The sequence below is a fragment of the Passer domesticus genome, chromosome W (genome assembly GCF_036417665.1).
Source record: "Passer domesticus isolate bPasDom1 chromosome W, bPasDom1.hap1, whole genome shotgun sequence".
NCBI lineage: Eukaryota > Metazoa > Chordata > Aves > Passeriformes > Passeridae > Passer > Passer domesticus.
In genome coordinates this window covers 41,192,298-41,216,684 of record NC_087511.1, presented here as the reverse complement: position 1 = coordinate 41,216,684, position 24,387 = coordinate 41,192,298, and the positions used below count along the sequence as shown (strand labels likewise).

Genomic DNA, 24,387 nt, shown 5'->3' with positions numbered 1-24,387 from the left:
CTCCTCGTGTAGCGTGTGGATCGGCCCCGCCGCTTGGTTGTCCCCCTCCTGCGCCACAGGAGGGGGGCGGAGCCACTTCCACCGCTGACAAGGGAGGCAGCTGGTTCCGCGACAGCAGCTGGCAGCCCCGTGCTGGAGAGCACATCCAGCCCTTCTGTGCCACAGCCTGAAGCCAGTTCATCAGCAGCAGCGCCCACAGCATCGGCCAGGGATGTCCTCCCGCTGGCTCCGCCACCTCCAGTTGGCGCAGCTCCCCTCCGGGACGCGAGCTGTGGCACTGAAGAAGATCCCCAGCCTGCCTCGCTGCTCCCAGAGGCTGGTCTGTCCCGCGCTGTTTCCCTCGGGTTGCCAGGAAACACGGATAGCGACAGTAGTAAGTATCAACAGCCTGTTCTTCAGCGGGGGCGTGCCCTCGCAGCTGGGTGCTGACCCGTCTGTACCGCGAAATCTGAAGATCAACATTCCTCTGGGGACAACGCCTTCCCCGCCGTTAGGGCACCCCGTGTGCCCCCCTCTCGTTCGTGGGGTGGGAGGAACGGGATCCCGAGAGGCTGTGGCTTGGTCCATGCCTGGGAGGCGTGGGATGTCCTAGGGTGGTGTTATGATGCTTGTATTCCCAGTTGTCTGTTCTGTTTATGCTGGATATTATGTTCTGTGCCTTCAAGACTGGCTCTGAAAAGCGAAGTTTTGTTTTGTTATCAGCCTGCTCACTCCCCCACAGTCAGCGGGACACAGCGCAGTACATGAGGCTGCTTTCACTTTTTGTTCTTGCTTTCTCTTTGCTCTTGCTCCTTCTTTTGCTCTTGCTTGTTAGTTTGTTTAACTAGGCAGTCTGAATTTTCCCTGGACTGTTTTTATTTCCCTTTTCTTGGAACGGTGATAAATATTAGTATAAATTCGTGCTCATATATATATATAATAAATCATATTTGTAGAATATCTTTTATAAAAAGCACCAAGGTTTAGAAATCTTACACAGGGGTTGGGAAAGAGATTACCTCACTGGATTGTAAAAACACAGGTGGTCACTGAATAGAGGTCCAAATTAGCAAGTGAAGGAGCTAGCCTCTGCAGAAACTCTGGGTGAGTCTCCGAACACCCAAACCATCATTGGCCAGTAAGGACCCTAGATAACCGAGGACAGCCCTGGACTTGCATTTGAATGACTAATTCCTGTAACTTGGAATTTACATGTATCTGCTCCTGGACTCTATATTGTTTTTCCAAAGACAGCTTTGTCCGACCAGGAGACAGGATTCTTCCAACACCAGACAGAGGACAGAGAACTACATGAATATTCAAATCCTTGGATGCTGTTCTGTCTACTCGGAGACAGGATTCTTCCAAGACAGGACAGGAGATAGAAAACTACATGAATATTCAGGAAAATAATAGAACAAAAGAAACTTCGCTCTGGGCAAGAAAAGCAGTATCTAGCCAAGGCTCACTGAACGGACTTTGTGAACTCGATAGGTCTGATGCGAGAGGGGGTCACATCTGTGTTCACCTGTTGAGAGTTTTTTGCAGAACAATGGACACGTACAACATATGCACAATCCAGCCTTCATACAAACTGAGTAAGGTCACCATGCCCTTGAAGGACCCGAAAGGAGAAGAACATGCTCGAAAGCAGGCAGTTCAGGATGCAAAGGCAGACAAGAAAACTGCAGCGAGATGCTTGAAGAAGGAAGATTAACTAAAATTAACTGATATATTAAAATGCATGCATAAGAAGGATTTAACCAATCATGTATTAGCTTGAGGCGTGAACAATAGAAAACGGTATAAGTATAGCTTGCTTTTTGTAATAAATCAGCTTCACTTGATCATATTGATCATGGCATGATGTCCCGTTAATGATCCTCCGCAATATTCACCCAGTGTCAAGTCCCGGGCTCGGCCCTGTCCCTTTGATTGTGGCTGTCAGAGATTGTATTTCGATTTGCAAAATAAAATCTATCTTTTAATTTTAATTTGGCTTTCTCAAATTATTGATTTGGCCTTATCTGGTTGCTACCTATAACAGAACCATTCGAGCCTGCTCCAGACTGAGACCTGGAAAACACAAAGTTTACACTTTGTGTCCTTCAGCAGCCATTCCCAGCACCGGAGGGACCGATAACAGAGCGACCACTCCCAGGAGAGACTTTCTGAATTTGTCATCTTTTTCAGAGCAGTGAAAGAGTGTTGTCATCTGGTATTGTTCATTTTGTGTGCTTGGGGGGGTGGGGGGGTGGGGAGTGCTTCTCCTGTTAAATAAACAGGTTCTTTCCACTTCTCTCTGAGGAATCCTTCCCAAACTGGTTGGGGGAAGGGGCCATGTGGGTTTGCTTTCTGGAGGGGCCCCCTTTGGAGGTTTTCTCCCAAATTTGCCCTAAACCAAGACACGGGGGAAGGGCGGAATGCCGGAGGGAATGCCGAGACATTGGCAGCAAGGTGGGGGCGGGCAGTGAAGGAGAAGGCGGAAGTGAATCGCCCATCTGGGGATTGGCATGGGCTGTCCCAGGGATCCCAGATCCAGGGGCCCTAGAAGACACCAGTGCAAAGCTGGGGGAAGGGAATGAGCTGAATGAATCTGGGCTCGGCAGCAGGGGTCTCGCCGCCCTGCCGGCTGGGTCTGGGTCCCTTGGCCCACCCACCAGGGCCGGGTCCTTTGGTCTGCTGCCACTGCTGGCCTTCTGAAGAATAAGAAGAAGGAAAAAAAGAGGTTGAAAGAACTACCATCTTCACTGACAGCTCAATGTCCTGGAAGGCCACGAGTCAGCCTCGGCCCAAGTGGTTGAGTTAAAGGCTGTGGCCATGACATTCCAGAGATTTTCTCAGTACCTCTGAATTTGATAGCAGTTTTACACAGAAAAGGTAATCCTCCAAACCATCCAATTAGAGCTTGGGCTGTGGCCAGGTCCTAACTCTACCTGGATAGGGTTCATTGACAGTCAACCCAGAAGTTTTCTGCATCCAAATGATTAATGTCATTTTGGCTTGGCAATTTGACCATATATATATATGACAGCTGAGCCTGCTTTCAAAGGGAGTTTGGAAAATCATGATCCGGACATGATTTCCAACTCTGCTGAGTTGAGGTTTATCAGCTGTTGCAGACTCTGGGATGACAGTGCTATAGTGCCTGATAGTTGTATAATGTCACATGTGTTATTGATTATGTGCATTATCTCATTGATTTCTAATAGTTGTTAGTAACCTTCTTCAGCTGTTCTCTGTTTCAGGACCAAGAAGGACATTCAGGGATGTCAAAGATCAACATCTCCATTTAATGGACCTTCTCCTGAAACTCATCTGTTTGGAGTTTGAAACAATGATCATTCTTTGCATTGTTGTTTGGTTTTCTAATATTGTAAACCTTGTTTTAATTTTATGATAGAGATAGATATTCTACAGGTAAAGAATCTCCCTGATCATTCTAAGTCAGCATCTGATTGAGGTTCTGATTGACAACCAGCAAATTGCAAAGGGAACCTCTTGAACTGTGTTTGTTCTCCTTCCTGCAAAAGGCCCTGCAGGGGACTACAAACACTGCCTTTTTTCTTTAAACACAAAAGGGTGAATTGTGGCTGCAGCTTTCTCCACAGAGAGCAGCACGCACAACTTTCCCAGGCATTGTGCTGGGAAAGGCTGTGAGAAAGCTCAGAGAAAAGAATGAGAAATAATTCTTATCTTCACTTGCTGCACCTGTTGTTGTGAACGTGTGGAATTTGTTATGGAGATTTGTTTACCAAAGGGTAACTTCTTAATTGGCCACTGGTGATGGTGTTTGGATTTCAATTGACCAATCTGGTCAAAGCTGTATCAGACTGTCTGCAAGGGCGATGGGTTTTTCTTAATAGTATAGTATAGTATAGTATAGTATAGTATAGTATAGTATAGTACAGTATAGTATAGTACAGTACAATCAAGCGATTGATCAGCCTTCAGCAATCATAGAGTCAATGCTAATTACTACCCATTTAGGGGCTCGCTGCTATGATACCTTTTATTCTCTAAAATGTATTATATGCCTCAAGTTTCTCAATAGATCGATGCATATTCATTTCCTACCTCCACCGAGCCCCGCTTTGCATTATAATTAGCTTATCAGTCATTCTGTGCTTGTGCAGTGCTCTCTGGTGGTTGTTTGGTGGTCACAAGAGGAAGGGCAAACAAGTCTTCATCAATGTGAACACTTCACCTTTCCTTGCCTGCGCATGCCCTCTAGTCTCTTGGTCACAGTTCAAACCACAAAGCTGGTTGAAGCCAGTTCAGGGTCTGAGGAGCTTCTCTTCAACAGCTGTGCAGGCCTTGCATTCCTTCCATCTTGTTTCATGTAAGAAGCTCTCCTTATCAGGATATCCTTGCATTCCTTTTGTGAGAAACAACTGCTCACTTTTAAAAATTTTATTAAACCTTAACAAAAACTAAAACAAAGGACTAAATAAGGAAAAATTACAGCACTGGGAGCCCCCCCCCGTGACTACCAGCCATGTGTCTCCTCTACAAAATGGATGATCTGCCTTTTATATACTTAGCCCCTCCAAAAGTTTTGTCAGTCAACTCTTTATCTGCTGTCCATTGGTGGAGATTACTTTTTAAATCTTGACTGGAGGTCAGGTGTTGCTATGCTGAGCCTCCTGGTAACAAGCCAGCCTCCTCTAAATGTCTTTACTACTAAGGCTATTACAAGGGGGGGAGGGAAAGAGGACTATGGAATGACATATTACAATAACATTACTATACATCTATATAATAGCCATCTCCCAATTGTGAGAGCCAACTATTACATTACTTATCTATAGAAAACCCCCCTTTTACTTTTCTATAAGTCATTTGGCTAGAACAATTAACTCTTATTTTTGATTCAGATAATTTACCCTTACTTCTCAAAAAAAGAAATACTAGCATCTGTGAGCGAGGACAGAGGGAACAGGAAAAATTGGATAATATGAGATTACAGAAGCCAATTCGGTCTTGCCCTTTAGTCTCTGTTGGCTTAAGAGACAACTGAGGAATGATAGAGGTCTGCTATGTCTTTCTTGTTCCCACCTTACCATGTCTATGTGGTTGCTACCCACAGCAGGGCTATAATCTTCTTGGTGGTGAAAATAGGGGCCAACCCAGTCTTGCCCTCTATATTTTTTATGTTTTACCTTACTTGTTGGTTCTTAAGGAAACTGTCTCAATGCTTCTTACGGTTCCTTCTGTACCTTCCCTCAACAGATGCTTATAATTCTTATCTATTAAAATAGGATAATTACATCAATAAACTACACAGTTCAAACTCCTTGCACAAAGTGTTAGTTAAAACAATCTTTAAGCTGGCTGATGAAAGCTCGATTTTACTTTTGGACATCTTCAAGCTTCTTTGGTTATCTCTAGTCCATTCTTTGCGTTCTTTCACTGGGTTTTGAATTCTATTGACATGAGTCTACTTCTGCTCTGTAGTTCACACACGATTCATGGGTTAGCAGTTCCTGAAAGGGACTTCCCCACTGAGGGGTTAAACTAAAGACAATGCACATAGCACTGCTTCATATGTTTCATTATTTGAACTTACTACTGCTGACACAAGGGAACTGTGCTGTCTAGAAAGTATTACAATCACAGAGAGGTTTAGTATTTGGCCTAGTATATTGTTTTGATGGAAGCAGTTCCTAGGGAACGTGGGTTAGAACAGTAGTGACTTACAGATACCTCTGTTTACAGGAATTAATGGAAACTTAAACATTATTAAATTTGATTGAAATCACTGTATAGTACCTTATATAAACTTTTTTGGCAAACTTATACATGCAGGCATATTTTTTTACAAGAACAGTGTACACAGATAGCCAGGGGCTACCTCAGTTAGCAGAGCTAGATAGTGACATAGACACAAACACATATTTACATACCCATCTGCTTTTCCAGGTGGGACAGCAGTCGGGTGTACAGAGCTGTGTATCTAGAGCAATGTCTCTGGACGTGCCTAGCTCGTGTATGTACACCAGATCATGTGCAGAGCTAGTATACATACACACAGGTACTTGCTCACTTGCACAGAATTCTTATGCACTATGGTACCCAGTAGCAGCACACGCTTGTGTACACTTTATTGGTTACACCAGCATACATGTGTTACACGGACACTCACTTATGTACAGTCTCTACTGATGCACGTCTGCAACTATAAGACTTGTTTGCACATAGTGTTTTGAGCACACCAATGTGTGCAGTGAGATACATATTAGTATATGCATGTTTGACACAGAGCTATGCTCACACTAGCAGAACCAGTGCCTACTCACAAGCACAGAGCTGTGCACAGACCCACTCATACCTGAGAGTATGTGATTTAACACACATGTAAACAGCAGTGCACACATTGTGGGTATACTTCAGTGCATCTATGTCAATAGTGCTGTGCACACTAGTATACATGCACACTGTGAAAAGCAGGACATCCACACCTACATCTGGGCACCCTAGAAAAACACATGTACACAGAGTTGTACCCACTGATACACACATGTTCAGCACAATGTCAGAGCTCTCTTGGCTCTGACACCCCTGTGTGTCTCCCGTGTCATGGCAAGGATGGGGACAGAAGAGGGGAGCGTGGGTGTGACATTGTGGTTTAGTTCAAAGAGCACTTTTTGTGCCCTTGGCGTGGGAGTAGACAGGCCCGTCATCTTGGACTGAAGGAGAGAAAGGCATCTGGGTCCAAACCTCATGACACTTAACACTCTTCTCAGCAACCACAAGATGAAAAGCTTGAAGACAAAGAAAAGCCCAGAGGTTTAGCAGCCCAGGGGAGGGCAAGAGAAGAGGGGAGAGTGTTGCAGTGTGGCAGGGTGGTAGAAATGCTGCAACCTTCTTCAAAGTGTCTCCTTCAGAAGCCACTCAGAGTAAGGCCACCAGAACAGTCATTTCAAGTCCATGCTCACACACACACACCACAGATAGCTCAGCAGAGGAAAGAAGGATCTTTGTATGATGTATTCCAGTGAAGGTTTATTCCAAAGCATGCCGAAGGGATCAGGGACAAAGATGAAACCATGTGGTCTGCACAGACTTAAGTATGGGATCAGAGACCAATGACCTGAGGGCACAGGGTGGTGCAAAGGGCAAGGCAAAGGACAGCAACCTGTAGGGGGGATGAGGGATGAATAATTGGGGTGAGCAGCATCAACTGGCCAATGGGGGAAACAATCTAATGTAGATTGACTGTAGTGCTGCAGAGCACCATGGGCTAGGTTGTCTCTTTAGCCTAGGTGGGGAAAACTCTATGGTATATTCTTCCAAGGCAAGGCCCTGGGGGTTTCCCTGAGGGGGAAGGATTCAGAGGTTTCCACAGGAGAGGATCTTCCCTTTCTCCCTGGGGACTCCCCATAGCAAACTACAGGTCGCCTCAGTAAGGCCCAGCCTCTTAATTAGCTAGAAGGAGAAAGAATGAAAACAAGTGAAGAAACAAAGAGCTTACTCAGTTCTGCTCCTCTACCCTCCCTACAGCAGGATGAGGGCATTGCTCAGAGACACTCAGACGTGTCTATGCTCTCTGGTTATGCTGAAAAGTGAGGAAGACAAGGTGGAGCAGCAGGGCAGAGCTTGGGAGTTCTAGCCAGCTCCCTGATTGTCCAGGAGAGACTAGCTGTTACTTGTTAATTTCAGGTACTAAAGAGGAAGTAACAGCTAAATATTGTAGTATCGAATCAAAGGCGACCTCTGACGAAGGGGAGTTAATGATGCATCTGACTCCATCTTATCTGAAGGCTAATTCATTACTTTATTATACTATATTACTTACATCTAAACTGAATCTTCCAAGCACTCACTCTGCACACAACTGCACAGAACTGCACTCATCTTGTGACTCTCCCATGACTGTTAGCCAACAGTCCAGACACACATACACTCTTGGCCCTGACAGGCCAAGGAAACAAAACACTATCACTTTGGGTAAACAATCTCCATATTGCATTCTACTTTGGCACAACACAGGCACTGCAAATGAGATAAGAATTGTGTTTTTCCTTTCTCTGATGTTTAGAGAATGTGAATCTCAGAAATCCTTGGGAAGAATTGTGCCTTGCTTTTCTCTGTGAAGAGAAATGTGGCAACATTGTAGTGTTCAAATATTCTGCTAGCTAAGCCTGTGTACTCCTGTGTGGCTCTTGGCTGTCAGCCCACAACAGAACCAGTGCTCTCAGTGCAGATGGGGTCTAGTCAGAGCTCAGGAGCTTGTGTGCTGCACTGAGGCAGATCATTGTGGCAGCTCTCAGGGGAGGGTCCCCCTGCCTCGGCAAACAAAGAGACTTCTAGAAAAACAATGAGTAGATGTTGCCCAGGGATGTTGTGGCTGCCTCATCCTTGGAATTGTTAAAGGTCAGGTTGGACAGGGCCTGGAGCACCCTGGGATAGAGGAAGGCATCCCTGCCCATGGCAGAGTGGCCCCATTGTGAGAAATGATACTCACTTTCAAAAAATTTAAAAGGTTTATTAAAACCTTATCAAAAATACAACAGAAGACTGAATAGAGAAAATATTACGGTGCCGGGAGCAAAGCATGTTTCCCACCATGTGCTCATCCACACAATGGATGTTCCACCTTTTAAGCCTTTGGCCCTTCCCAAAGTTCTGTCCATGGACTCCTTTGCTGTCCAGTGGTGGAGATCACTTCCTGACATATTGATTGAAGGTCAGATGTTGCCATAGTAACGAGCCAACCCTCCCAAATGCCCCAGCTTCCCCGGCCACCCCGCGAGAACAATGCAAAAGGGGGAAACATAACTATAAATCTATAAAATTTTTTTAGCATATACATAATATTTGCCCTTTAACTGTGAGAGTCAACTATTTCATTACTCATCACACCATGGCAGGGTGTAGCAGCATGGGGTTTGGCTGGTGGTTGCTGCTAACTATTTCCCAATAAGCATCACCTGTGGAAAAGCCGCTTGGGTAAGCATTCACGCAAGGGCCTTTGTTTGCAGCCACTCACGCTGGCAGACCGTGTGGTGCCAAGATAGATATTTGCAAACATTGGTGGATTTCTGCAAAACTAAAGCTGCCTGAACTAGGACCCTGCAAGTCCACAGAACCCCAAAGTCCACCTGAGTGCTGATACCCAGATCCGGAGGAAATGACTTCTTTTTAGTATGGAAATGGCCTCTATTTGCAGCCACTCACCCTGGCAGAATGTGTGGTGCCAAGCTAGACATTTGGCAACTTTGCTGGATTTCTCCAAAAGTCAAGCTGCCCACAACTAGGGCCCTGCAAGTCTTTAGAGCCCCAAATGCACCCATTAATCAGATTCCTCGACCCTGGGGTGTCACCATGATATTTTATGAAAAATCCCTTGCTAGGATTTTTCCCCTCCTGAGGCACTGAGGGCCTCAGGAAAGAAATGTAAACAATAATGTCGTGGTTTGGCCCGGAAATGTGTTTCTGGAAAAGTCTAAGTCGGGCCAATCAGTGGCCAAATTCAAAATTGGCATGTGATGTGGCCACTAAGGATCTGGATACGCCTCTGAGAACACACGGGGGTTAAAAGCAGGAGATTCCCAGAGAACTTCCTCTTTGGGAATCCAGCGTTGGTGAGTAGAGTCCGACCTCTCCCCTGCCCAGCTGCGTCTGGGTGGGGGAGGGGGAGGCCATGACAGGGAGGAGGCCGGGAGCCCCAAAAGGTGCAGAGGTGGAGGAGAACATGCAGGGGTTGATGAGACTTGAGATGTCTGGGCAGCCCCCCCGGAGAGAGGGACAGAGATTGTGCTGGCAGCTCAGCTGGCCAGAAGCGGGGGATGCGGCGAGAGAGGTGCCCAGCAGCTGTGGGAGTCCTGGACAGGCAGAAGTGAAGATTTTAACCCCTTTGTAGACTAATAGAAACCTTACAAATACTGAATCCTCCTGAATCAGGATGAGGTGAGAGAGAGATGAGAGATGAAATGGGGAAGCGTGAGGAAAGCTGGAAGAGGAGAGAAAAATCCTGGGTGGAAGAGATGATGGAGTGGCCTTGGGCTGGACTCTTTCTTGTATAGCCATGGACAGACCCGTGTTTTTTCCCTGTGACCCAGAGACTGTATTTAGGGGGAGGCAACACCCGGGAGTCAAGAGTGAAGCAGCGGCGTGAACAGAGACGGCTGAAGGGGGTGTGAGATGCCCTCTGTCTCCACGGAGAGGAAGATGAGGCCCCTCGGCCCCAGGGGGTGAAATTTGGGGGGGACTAGTGTCCCGAAGTTGAGAGGTGGAACTGTAGTGAGAACAGAGATGGCGGAGGAGGGTGTGGGATGCTCTCTGTCTCCGTGGGGAGGAAGATCTCTGTTCATGAGGCCCCTCGGCCCCAGGGGGTGAAATGTGGGGGGGGACTGGTGTCCCGAAGTTGAGACTGTTCATGAGGCCCCTCGGCCCCAGGGGGTGAAATTTGGGGGGGACTGGTGTCCCAAAGTTGAGAGACTGCTGTTTCTGGAAGTGGGTGGAGCATCTTTAAACGGGGAGCCCTAAAAGCAGTCCTGGCCCGTGTCCAGTGGTGAGAGCACTGGACATGGGGGGGGAGAAGTCACGAAGGCCGATGTTCTCTGGGTGGGGCCATGGGTGACACAGAAGCGCACAGGAGGTTTTAATTGTGCTTCCGGGGGAGGCCTATGAGGCAAGGGGGGACTCCTCTCTCCCTGATGGATTTGAGGGTTGATAATTTGAGGGGTGGTGAATTTGTGGAGAAAAGGGAGGGGGAGGAGGAAGGTATCTGGAAGGTGTTCATTCTTAGCTTGGTATGTGTTCCTTTCTAGATTTGTAATAAATAAAGTGTTGTGTTTTTCCCTCCATCCCCGAATGGGAGCCTGCTTTGTTCTGTTCCCGGGTCACATCTCACAGCAACCATTTTGGAAATATACCCGTCATGGGGGCCCTGGCATTGTGCCAGGGTCAAACCATGACAAATAACTATCTGCTGCTATGGAATGCAACAGGTGCATCTTCCATTGGTCCATGTGGATTGTTTTCAATTGATGACCAATCACAGCCACCTGTGCCAAGGCTGTGAGCAGTCACAAGATTTTGTTATGCATTCTATTCTATTCTTGTTCTTTCAAGCCTTCTGATGTTCTTTTCTCTCTGTTCTTTTAGTATAGTTTTAATGTAGCATTTTAATATAATATATATCATAAGATAATAAATCAGCCTTCTGAGAAAATGGAGTCAAGCCTCGTGTCTCCACACATGGGGAGCTCCCAACACTGGGGAAATGACTACTTATTCCCATGGAAAATGACCTCTGTTTATGGCCACACGCCCGGGCAGTTTGTGTGGTGCCAAGCTAGAAATTTGCAAACTTTGCTGGATTTCTCCAAAACTAAAGCTGCCATCCACTAGGACCCTGAAAGTCTTCAGAGCTCCAAAGGCGACTTTAATCTGATGCAGAAATCCCAGGGAAATTACTTCTTTTTCCCATGGAAAATGGTTTCCATTTGTGGACACTCTCCCTGGTAGAATGTGTTGTGCCAAGCAAGAAATGTGCAAACTTTGCTAGATTTCTCCAAAATTAAACCTGTCATCAACTAGGCCCCTGCAGGTCCTCACAGTCCCAAATGCCACCTTCAGTCTTATGCCCAGACATGGGGGAAATGACTTCTTTTTCCCATGAAAAATGGCCCATGTGTGTGACCACTCGCCCTGGCAGAACATGTGGTGCCAAGCTAGAAATTTGCAAACTTTGCTGGATTCCTCGAAACGTAAACCTGCCAGCAACGAGGACGATGCAAGTCCTTAGAGCCCAAAAAGCCACCACTATGCTGATACCCAGACCCTTCGTAAATTACTTCTTCTTCCCATGGAAAATGGCCTCCATTTGTGGCCACTCGCCCTGATAGAACATGTGGTGCCAAGCTTGCAATTTGAAAACTTTGCTGGATTTCTCCAAAATTAAACCTGCCATCAACCCGGACCCTACATGTCCTCTAATTCCCACATGCCACCATTAATCTAATACCCAGACCCTGAAAAAATGACTTCATTTTCCCATGGAAAATGGCCTCGGTTTGCAGACACCCGTCCTTGCAGACCGTGTGGTGCCAATCTATAAATTTGAAAACTTTGCTGGATTTCTCCAAAATTAAAGCTGCCAGTCACTAGGAACCTGCAAGTCCTCATAGCCCCAAAAGCCACCTTTGTGCTGATACCCAGACCCTGGGGATATGACTTCTTTTTCCCATGGAAAATGGCCTCCGCTTATGGCCCTTTGACCTTGCAGAACGTGTGGTGTCAAGATATAAATTTGCAAACGTTCATGGATTTCTCCAAAACAAAAGCTTCTGGCATATAGGTCCCTGCATGTCCTTAGTGCCTGAAAATCTGCCTCTATGCTGATACCCACACCCTAAGGAAATTACTTCTTTTTCCCATGTAAAATGGCCGCCGTTTGCAGCCACTTGCCCAGGAAGACCATGTGGTGCCAAACTAGACATTTGCAAATTTCGCTGGACTTCTCCAAACCTAAACCTGCAAGCAACTAGGAAGCTGGAAGTCCTTAGAGCCCGAAATGCCACCACTATGCTGACACACAGACCCCGAGGAAATGACTTCTTTTTCCCATGCAAAATGGCCTCGTTTTGCAGACACTCTCCCTTGCAGACCATGTGGTACCAAGATAGAAATTTGCAAACGTTGCTGGATTTCTGCAACACTAAAGAAGCCAGAACTAGGACCCTGCAAGTCCTTAGAGCCCCAAGGGCCACATCTGTGCTGATGCCCAGACCCTAGGGAAATGACTAACTTATTCCCCCGGAAAATGACTTCTGTTTGCAGCCACTTGCCCTGGCAGACCTTGTGGTTCCAAGCTAGAAATTTGTGAACATTGCTGTATTTCTCCAAAATTAAAGCTGTCAGCTACTAGGACCCTGCAAGCCCTTAGAGCCTCAAATGCCACCTTTAATCTGGTGCCTAGAGCCTGAGGAAAAGTCTTCTTTTTCCCATGGAAAATGTCCTGCATTTGTGTGCACAGGCCCTGGCAGAAACTGTGGTGCCAAGCTTACAATTTGCAAAGTTTGCTGGATTTCAGAAAAACTAAAGCTTCCAGCAACTAGGACCTTGCAAGTCCTTTGAGCCCAAATGTCTACCTCTGTGCCAATACACAGACGTGGGGAAATGACTTCTTTTTCCCATGGAAAATGGTCTCAGTTTATGGACAGTCGCCCTGGCAGACCGTGTTATGGCAAGCCGGCAAATTCACAAAGGTTGCTGGATTTCTGTAAAACTAAAGCTGTCAGCCAACAGGACCCTGCGAGTCTTTTCAGTCCCAAAGGCCACCTGAGTGCTGATACCCAGACCCTGAGGGAATGCCTTCTTTTTCCCATGTAAAATGGCCGCTGTTTGCAGCCACTTGCCCTGGAAGTGCCAAGCTTGACATTTGCAAATTTCGCTGCATTTCTCCAAAAATCAAGCTGCCAGCTACTAGGAAGCTGGAAGCCCTTAGAGCCCGAAAAGCCATGACTATGCTGATACCCAGACCCTGAGGAAATGTCTTCTTATTCCCATGTAAAATGGCCTCTGCTTATGGCCTCTCTCCCAGGCAGAACGTGTGGTGCCAAGATATAAATTTGCAAACTTTGCTGGATTTCTCCAAAACTGAACCTGCCAGCAACTTGGACCATTCAAGTCCTTAGAACCCAAAAAGCCACCACTATGCTGACACAAAGACCCTGACGAAAATTACTTCTTTTCCCCATGGAAAATGGCCTCCATTTATGGCTCCTCACCATGGCAATCTGTGTCATGCCAAGCTAGAAATTCACAAAGGTTGCTGGATTTCTGTAAAACTAAAGCTGTCAGCCAATAGGACCCTTCGAGTCTTTTCAGTCCCAAAGGCCACCTGAGTGCTGCTACACGGACCCTGGGAAAATGACTTCTTTTTGTAGCAGGCACAGGGCCTGCACGGCCTCCTTGGCGATCAGAAGCCTGAGAGCTAGGAAATGCCAAAGTCAGCATGACTAAGGCTTTAGAAGCCCCTCTCTTCCGTCTTTCGGACCCTGCTATCTCCCTGTAAGCCCATAGGTCACTTTCCCCTGACCCTTACTATTGGACAGTTTTCAAAACCCCTGTAGGGTATAAAAACCCCTAACTCTGCCCGGTTCGGCAGAGGAGAGCTGTCACTGGACCCTTCGTGGAGACCCGAATAAAAGAACCCTGCGGAACCCATACAGCACTTCTCCCTCTCTCTCTGCGTCTGCTGCGGCGGCACCTAGGGCGGCACCTGGCAAGCTGAAATCACTAAAGAGCTAGCTGAAAATCACTATAGCTTGCCCAGGTTGCCTGAGCCCCCCCGTTGAGCTATCCTGGCCGGCCGGCATTCCCCGCTGGGCTTCTGCCCTGAGGGTAATAGCCTGGCCATATCTTTTTCCCATGGAAAATGGCCTCCGTTTGTGGCCACTCTCTCTGGAAGACCGTGGGGTGCCAAGATAGACTTTTCCAAACTTTATTGGATTTCTGCAAAACTGAAGGTGTCAGCAACTAGGACCCTGGAAGTACTCAGAGCCTCAAATGCCACCTTTAATCTGGTGCCTAGACCCTGAGGAAATGACTCCTGTTTCCCATGGAAATGGTCTGCATTTGCGTCCACGCACCCTGGCAGAAAGAGTGGTGCCAACTTGACAAACTAAAGCTGACAGCAACTCAGACCAAGGAAGTCCTTAGAGCCTGAAAGGCCACATCTGTGCTGATACCCAGACCCTGGGGAAATAACTTCTTTTTCCCATGGAAAATGGGCTTCTTTGCAGCCACACGCCCTGGAAGACAGTGTGGTGCCAAGATAGAAATTTGCAAACTTTGCTGGATTTCTCCAAAACTAAAGCTGCCAGCAACTAGGACCCTGCAAGTCCGCAGAGCCCCAAAGGCAACCTTTGATCTGAAACCCAGACCCTGAGTGTTAAGGATATAGTTAGTAATTCGTACAGATAAAGTTGTATAAAATATATAAACAAAACCAACTGTACATAGGGGAAGGGAGAGGGAAGAATTTCATCCTCAGGATGGCGAAACCGCGTCAGATGGACAGGGAGGCACCGTAACATTTACATGTGAAGGAAACCTCACCTGCACAGGAGATGGGCATTCATGAAGGCATGTGTCCAGTGATGCCCAAGAGATGATGGCCCGGACAAGATACCCATCTGAGATAACCGGAGCCATCAACACCTGCCATCTGAATGCCAGATTCCGGGAACTGGGGAAGCGCATTAATCAACTCCCGGACGAAGGCTTTGTGCAGCCCGGACTGAAGAAAGGAACCAACTTGAATATGAAGAACTCTAAAAAGAAACAAAGGGACTCTGCCGTGGGCAAATTAAAGAGTATAAGAACCGCTGCCTCGGAGCAGCCAGTGTGGACGAGGGGGATTTGGTGCTATAGAGGCCATATCCACGTTCACCCAGCTTACCTCCCGGGAGTGTTATGCTGTCCGTTTGATTGTTGGCTGTCAGGACTGTATTACGGTCACAAAATAAATACTTTTTATTTTTTATAGGAATTGGGCATATTTCATTTTTACTTATAACAAAATTGGTGACCTGCCCGACGTGATCTGATAAGGATTCCAGGGTCCCCTCTCGAAGTCCAGGCAGCGCCCCGCTGAATTCAGCTGCCAGATTAGATTGGGATAGCCCAGCGGAACAGATCAAATTACACAAACTTTTTGTAGCCTAAAAAGAAAGCGACAATCGAAAGGTAAAAACGGGCCCAGAGATCTCGAGGACAGAGATAATTCTCCATAAAGCAGGCAATTTTTTTACTTGTAAAACGACGTGTACGAAGACTCCACACAGGAAAACAAACCGTAAGTATCGTGTGGTTGAGTGGGTAGTGATCGAGTATGTGTGAGAAGTGATATTATCACGAAGCAAGTGTGGACCCCAAGATCGCAGTTCCACTCTTCTGTGAGGAAAGTGGTCGGTCGCGGGGGAAGCGGGTGAAAATCTCATTAAAAACACACACCAACCCAAAATGCCCCGGGAAATTAGGGGGAGAAGGGGGTTCTTTTATCGATCACAGGCTGGATCAGGAGGGAAGGGGCAGTCCATCAACAACCAAGGAACGACGAGACCTCGCTGGATCCAGGGATAGGTAAGAGAGCTCTTCTTTTTGTTGGCTAAAAATCTGCAGTTTGGTTCACTGCACGACCAGTAAGTCAGCAACAGTTTTTTTTATTAGAAACAGGGTATACTTGTAAAAACAGAAAAAAACAGATCAACTACTAAATAGGTTTAGTAAAAAGAAGGTAAGTGAAGTATAAAAGATGGGGTTGAAAAAGAGCAAGATCCAGGGAAAGACCCCTGAAAAACCAGGAAGGAAGGGAAGGTATGATACTCCCGACATACCGAGGCACAGTCCTCTGGGATGGATGTTAGAACATTGGGAAGACTGCCCTACGAGAAGGCAAAAATCTAAAGAAAAGGTAATCTACTATTGTATGGAAAAATGGGCAGATGTGGAAATTAGGAAATATATATTCTGGCCTATGTTCGGGTGATTTAACAAAGAAATATGCAGAGCACTGGGGGAGTTTCTGTTTGAGGAAGGGTCTACGGGGGGAGAGATGGAATATGCTCAGTTATGGGAATACGCCAGTGTCGGGTTATTCCCCATCAGAGCCTGTAAACAACCAAAAGATCTAGTAAAAACCTGGGAACCCCTGGAGAATCTTCCTCCTCCGTACCCAAACCCTCAGATGCAAGGACCTCTCCCCAAACCCGAGAACCCTGGACACCGCCAGGTAACACCACATGCACCGCCACCTGAAGTCCCGTCTCCACAGGAGCAAGCGTCCGTCATCCCCTCCCCACCAGAACAGACCCCATCCCTTCCCCCTCCTATGCAACTAGAGGAGAGCTCTACACACGCCCACACATCGGCAGGGAAAGAATCCCCACCCGCCAGTCGCACGAGACGCAAGACCCGGAAAATGCACCCGGACGATAGCGAAGACGAGGAGGGACAACAGGGTCCCTTTCCCCTCAGAGAAGTCCCAACTGCTCCAGGGGTCATTGGTTATGTAAACGTGCCAATACATTCAGGAGATGTACGGGCATTCAAAAAGGAAATGGGAAAGATCATGGATGATCCATTGGGGGTGGCGGAGCGGCTGGATGAATTTCTGGGGAACAGCATTTATTCATATGATGATATATGCGCTATCATGAGGTCGCTGTTTAATGTTGAGGAGCGGGACATGATACGAGTGGCTGCAATAAAGGACTGGGAATGCATAAACCCACAAGGGGGGAGCGGGGAGGTTAAATGGCCCAGCCAAAGGCCATCCTGGAATGCTCAGGTAGAAGAAGATGATAGAACTAAGGAACATGGTTATCCAAGGTATTCGGGGGGTGGTGCCGAAGGGACAGAACTTGGGGAAGGCTTTGGGGGAATGCCAGGGGAAGGATGAAACTCCTACCGAATGGTTAGAAAAGCTAAGGAAGAGTCTCCAAATGTATTCGGGTACAGACCCTGACTCTCTGGTAGGAGCCATACTGCTAAAAACACAATTCGTGGCCAAATCATGGGAGGATATATGGAAAAAGTTAGAAAAATTGGAAGACTGGCAGGAAAGGACTTTGCAAGAGTTGTTGCGAGAGGCTCAAAAAGTATATATGCGGAGGGAGGACAAAAAAAAGAATCTAACCACCGGGAAGGTGGCACATGCGCAGAGACCCTCGGAGAAACCCGCGTATCCACCAAGGAAACCTGCACCCCGGCAAAGGGAAGCGCCAGGGTGCTATTACTGCAAACAGAAGGACACTTTAAAAGAGAATGCAAGAAAATAATGAAGGATGAGAAGATGTTCCAGGAGGACTAGAGGTGTCAGGGGCTTTTTAATATGGGGTCTGGAACACCGAAGGAGCCCTTGATAAAACTTAGGATTGGACCGCATCAGCAGGAAATAATGATTCTAGTGGACTCCAGAGCTGAGAGGAGCACCGTACAACATCTACCACGGGGATGTTCAAAAAGCGAGGATTTCATGATGGTAATCAGGGCGAAGGGGGAACCCTTTAAGGTACCGATGATCAAAAACGTAGAAGTGGAATAGGAAAATAAAACATGCTTAGGGAATATGTTGTTAGTAGAGGAGGCTGATTATAACCTGTTGGGAAGGGATTTGATGGTAAACTTAGGCGTTAGCCTGATAGCTCAAGAATCACAGCTTGTGGTTTGTTTATATAAGCTGACCTTGGAAGATAAGGGAAAAATCAACCCTAAGGTATGGCATAAGGAAGGAGAGGCAGGGAAGCTGGAAATGGAACCTATATATATAGAGATTGAGAAACCTGAGGACCCCATTAGGGTAAAACAGTACCCAATACCCCTGGAGGGTTGGCAGGGTCTAAAACAAATAATAGAGGATTTAATAAGGATGGGTACTTTAGAACCGTGTATGTCAAGGCATAATACTCCCATTCTTGTGGTCCGGAAACTAGATGGGAGCTATCGCTTAGTACAAGATCTGAGGGCAGTTAATCAAAGGACTAAGACCCTGTTTCCTACTCTCCCTAATCCATATACCCTGCTAAACAATGTGTCACCAGAAGATATCTGGTACAGTGTAATTGATCTGAAAGATGCTTTTTGGACCTGCCCTCTGGCAGAAGAAAGCCAAAATTATTTTGCCTTTCAATGGGAGCATCCGGAGACAAATCGTAAGCAACAACTCAGGTCGACCTCCCTGCCCCAGGGATTCGTAGACTCACCAAACCTGTTTGGCCAGGCTCTTGAGCAGCTCTTAAGTGAATTTGTCCTGAAAAAAGGAATCAAATTACTACAATACGTAGACAACCTATTGATAGCGGGTCCCGATGAGGAGGGGGTAAGGTCAACCACCATTGCCCTTCTAAACTTTTTAGGAAACAAGGGTCTAAAAGTCTCAAAATCCAAACTCCAATTCATGGAACCCAAGGTAAAGTATTTAGGTCACTGGCTTGTGAAGGGAAAGAAAAAGTTAGACCCTGATAGAATAGCCAGAATTACCTCCCTGCCTTCTCCTCAGTCGAAATGAGAGGTAAGACAAATTTTGGGACTTCTGGGTTTTTGCCGACAATGGATTGAGGGGTATAGTGAAAAGGTAAAATTTTTATATGAAAAATTAACCACAGAAAAACCCAAGTGGAATGAACAGGATGAAAAGAGCTTTAGGGAATTAAAGGAGTCTCTCATTGTAGCTCCAGTATTGAGCCTGCCAGATGTAAAAATACCTTTTCAATTGTTTGTGGATGTAAGCAATCACACTGCTTACGGAGTGTTAACACAAAATTGGGCAGGATCAAAGAAACTGGTGGGTTATGTATCCAAACTTCTGGACCCTGTCAGCAGGGGGTGGCCCACGTGTCTCCAGGCTATAGTGACCACAACTGTGTTGGTGGAGGAAGCAAAAAAGATAACCTTTGGGGCTCCGTTAGAAGTATATTCTCCACACAATGTCAGAAACATTTTGCAGCAAAAGGCAGAGAAATGGCTCACCGACCCACGGCTTCTGAAATATGAGGCCATCTTAATCCATTCTGACGATTTGGAACTTAAGACCACAGCAGCCCAAAATCTGGCCCAATTTTTATATGGAGAAGCCCTAAGTGTACCCACCCACGACTGCGCTGAAATCGTTCAGCTAGAGACCAAAATCAGGCCCGATTTAGAAGAAGAAGAACTGGAGGAAGGGGAAAAATGGTTTGTAGATGGATCTGCTAGAGTTATAAAATGAAAACGAGAGACTGGATATGCTATTATAAATGGGATAACCGGAGAAACAGTGGAATCAGGTCCTTTAAATGCGGATTGGTCGGCCCAGGCATGTGAATTATATGCAGTGCTAAGACCTTTGCTCCGATTAAAAGGTAAGATAGGAACCATTTACACAGACTTGAAATATGTCTATGGGGTTGTGCACAACTTTGGAAAAATCTGGAAAGAAAGGGGATTAAATAGCACTAAAGGAAGGGGGTTAGTACACAAAGAATTAATAAAACAAATTCTGGCAGCCATCAGAGGACGCGAAGGAATTGCGGTAGTACATGTAAAGGGGCACCAAACCGGTGCACAATTTAGGACGAGAGGTAACAACTTGGCAGACCAAGAAGCCAAACACGCAGCACTCTTACAGATAAGTACCCCAGAAATTTGTGGAGGGGAAGCACAGGAATTTCCCCCCCAATTCTCTGATAAGGAAATTTAGGGGTATTAGAAGATGGGGGGAAAGTTAGACGGAAGTAAGTGGAAATTGCCAGATGGAAGGGACTTGGTATATAAGGAATATACACGAAAGATCTTAAGGAGATTACATGCTCAAACTCATTGGGGGCCCAGGCTCTAGCAGAGCAATTCCTAAAGTTCTTTGGATGTAAAGGAATATATGAATTGGCAAAACAAGAGGTACAAGGATGCATGATATGTCAGAAAGTAAACCGAAGCCGAGCCAAGCAGACGGCACTGAGAAGCCGTCCGGTGGCATACAGACCCTTTGAGAGGGTCCAGGTTGACTTCACAGATTTACCAAAGGTAGGCAGATACCGATGCCTATTAGTGATAGTAGATAAACTGACACATTGGGTGGAGGCATTTCCGAGCTCCTGGGCCACGGCATATGTGGTATCCAAGATATTATTTGAAGAAGTAATACCCAGGTATGGATTAATAAAATATATTGATTCAGATCAAGGAACACACTTTACCTCAAGGGTAATTAAACAAATGGCTGAAGCCTTGGGGATCCTTTGGGAATATCATACCCCTTGGCACCCACAGAGCCCTGGTCAAGTCGAGCGGATGAATCAGACCGTAAAAGAACAATTGTCAAAATTGATACTAGAAACCAAAATGTCCTGGGTCAAATGCCTTCCTCTAGCTCTGCTGAATATCAGGACTCTAGCAAATTCAGAAACAGGAATATCACCTTTCGAGATGTTATATGGAATGCCGTATGAACATGTTGTGGTTTGGCCCGGAAATGTGTTTTTGGAAAGGTCTAAGTCGAGCCAATCAGTGGCCAAATTCAAAATTGGCATGTAATGTAGCCACTGAGGATCTGGATACGCCTCTGAGAACACACGGGGGTTAAAAGCAAGAGATTCCCAGAGAACTTCCTCTTTGGGAATCCAGCGTTGGTGAGTAGGTCTGGCCTCTCCCCTGCCCAGCTGCGTCTGGGTGGGGGAGGGGGAGGCCATGACAGGGAGGAGGCCGGGAGCCCCAAAAGGTGCAGAGGTGGAGGAGAACATGCAGGGGTTGATGAGAATTGAGATGTCTGGGCAGCCCCCCCCCGGAGAGAGAGACAGAAATTGTGCTGGCAGGCAGAAGTGAAGATTTTAACCCCTTTGTAGACTAATAGAAACCTTACAAATACTGAATCCTCCTGAATCAGGATGAGGTGAGAGAGAGATGAGAGATGAAATGGGGAAGCGTGAGGAAAGCTGGAAGAGGAGAGAAGAATCCTGGGTGGAAGAGATGATGGAGTGGCCTTGGGCTGGACTCTTTCTTGTATAGCCATGGACAGACCTGTGTTTTTTCCCTGTGACCCAGAGACTGTATTTAGGGGGAGGCAACACCCGGGAGTCAAGAGTGAAGCAGCGGCGTGAACAGAGACGGCTGAAGGGGGTGTGAGATGCCCTCTGTCTCCACGGAGAGGAAGATCTCTGTTCATGAGGCCCCTCGGCCCCAGGGGGATGAAATGTGGGGGGGACTGGTGTCCCGAAGTTGAGACTGTTCATGAGGCCCCTCGGCCCCAGGGGGATGAAATTTGGGGGGGACTGGTGTCCCGAAGTTGAGACTATTCATGAGGCCCCTTGGCCCCAGGGGGTGAAATGTGGGGGGGACTGGTGTCCTGAAGTTGAGAGACTGCTGCTTCTGGAAGTGGGTGGAGCATCTTTAAACGGGGAGCCCTAAAAGCAGTCCTGGCCCGTGTCCAGTGGTGAGAGCACTGGACATGGGGGAAGGGAGAAGTCACGAGGGCCGATGTTCTCTGGGTGGGGCCATGGATGACACGGAAGCGCACAGGAGGTTTTAATTGTGCTTCCGGGGGAGGCCTATGAGGCAAGGGGGGACTCCTCTCTCCCTGATGGATTTGAGGGTTGATAATTTGAGGGGTGGTGAATCTGTGGAGAAAAGGGAGGGGGAGGAGGAAGGTATCTGGAAGGTTTTCATTCTTAGTTTAGTATGTGTTCCTTTCTAGATTTGTAATAAATAAAGTGTTGTGTTTTTCCCTCCATCCCCGAATGGGAGCCTGCTTTGTTCTGTTCCCGGGTCACATCTCACAGCAACCATTTTGGAAATATACCCTTCATGGGGGCCCTGGCATTGTGCCAGGGTCAAACCATGACAGGGATGCCGAGAGGGCACCCCAAAATTGAGAACGGACAAATAAGACTGTACCTTATAGCTATTAACAGGACCTTGCAGGAGCTAAGAAAACAAGGAGTGATAATGCAAGGGACTCCTTTGAGGTTTGCCATTCACCCAGTCCGACCCGGGGATCACGTCCTCATAAAAACGTGGAGAGACGTACCATTATCCCCTCATTGGGAAGGGCCTTTACTTGTTCTCTTAACCACAGACACAGCAGTTCGAACAGCCGAGAAGGGGTGGACCCATGCATCAAGGATCAAGCGGGTGGAACCTCGAACAGACACACCAGAGTGGGAAGTCATTTCTCCCCCTGGAGATCTGAAGCTTACACTGCGCAAACCACGCTGATGACGGAGATCGACTGGATAAAGTGTCAGGAACCCAACTGCCCATGCCACCCATTTGCAATATTTAAGTGCTTCTATTGTAAAGAATCATGGATGGTACACTGTGAAAGGGGAGGGAGGCCCAGGGGTCTGTGTGAAGATTGTTTTAACCACTAAGTGCGCTTGACTAACCTGTTTTTGACACTCCTCACAGAACTGCAGGTGATTGAGGCAGACTCCCTAGTGTGGTTTAGGCTCTTTCAAAATGGACTAAGGGGAACGCTTCAATCTCAGGCCCAAATTCTAGCCGTTGAGTGCCAGAGATGAAACAAAGTACCCTGCAGTGCTCGGCCAGTAAGACTCAACTGGTGGGGAATATTTAAGCGAAGGTACGCCGCTTGGGCTAGTTATGATCTCCGCGAAACTACTTCCTGCTGCCAAGAAGATGGTTCTCCCTGCCGCTGGTGGCAACCCAGTGGGTGAGAGTGGAGGCAGAGGAATGATAGTAGGAGCGATTCTGATGAGCCTGAGTCTAGTAATGTACCTCAGGACTAGTGCTTATGCCAAAAGCCAAATCAATTTGGAGCGGTGGAACCCCAGCCAAACTTCAACCAACCTCACTTCCAGGGACTGTATCGATGGCACAGTAAGCAGGTACTGTTGGTTCAATGGCACTCGATATAGAGCTTGTGTAACAGAAGGGGAAGAAGTCTGCATCCTGCAAGGGGTAGCCTCCAGAAAGGGTAAGTCAACCCATTTAAGACAACAGCGCAGTATTGAACCTATCAAGATTCCTGTATGTGACAAATGCAATTGTACTGTTTGGACTGGGGGAAGAATGGAATCCGTTTTTGTGGGTTATTATCAGGTGAATAAGTTATGCTATGAAAATGAGCAGTTGGGAATGTGTGCCATGGGAGGAAAGACCTACTGGGTGGACAAAAATGTTAAGTATGAAAACAAGATCCCTTTAAGAAGGGAACCGGTTATCATCAATTTACTCGAGGACCATGATGACCGAACCTGCCTGCAGCATGATAAAACCTTTTGTTTCTCCAGGAACAAAGAAGGAGTAGACCCGGAGAGTAAGATCCAACAGGCCACTCAGGAATTAAAAAGGTAGGAATCAGAAATGAGGAAACGCAAAATAGAACAAGAAAGATTAAAAACCTTGAGTGATCAATATGATCAAGTGGAAAAACAATACAATGATTTTGGTCTACCCACATCAGACAGGAACCTATTTATAGATCATATGCAAGAAATAGCTACAGAATTGGGTCTGTCAAATTGTTGGATATGTGGGGGGCTGAAATCAGCTGAGAAATTGCCTTGGAAAGGAGAGGGGTTAACCCCAGAACAGCTGTTAAAATGGGACAATACAAAATTTTCCAAAATTATACAACGACCCGAGGGATGAGTCCTGGACAAACGGGTAATTGGAACAATCTGCATAAGCCGGGAAGGGAAAAAATATACTGAACTTGTGGGATACATGCCCTGTATTTCCACATTAACATTGAACTCAGATAATAAAAGCCAAAATTGGCAGCCAGAATCTCCCTCAGGGTACTGGAGCCAAGGAAAGAATGATAAATGCGAATGGAGTGAGAAAATTGGGCTTTGCTGGAACAAAATGGCTGGGGCTAACCCTTTCCAATCCATAAGGGAATTAAGGGACTTCTGGAATAAACCAAAGGATGTAAAGAATTGGAAAGCACCAAAT

The 24,387-nt window shown here is 46.8% G+C and overlaps 1 long non-coding RNA gene across 2 annotated transcripts; it reads left to right on the top strand.

Moving 5' to 3' along the window:
- The first annotated feature begins 234 nt into the window (after nucleotides 1-234).
- On the top strand, nucleotides 235-9,529 carry LOC135289063 (uncharacterized). Of its 2 annotated transcripts, XR_010351864.1 has the most exons (3): nucleotides 235-373; nucleotides 2,027-2,197; nucleotides 3,228-9,529. It is a non-coding gene; the product is annotated as an uncharacterized LOC135289063 (long non-coding RNA). The 2 variants fall into 2 exon arrangements; XR_010351865.1 differs by lacking the exons at nucleotides 2,027-2,197; nucleotides 3,228-9,529 and adding an exon at nucleotides 1,230-1,973.
- The last annotated feature ends 14,858 nt before the right edge of the window (nucleotides 9,530-24,387 follow it).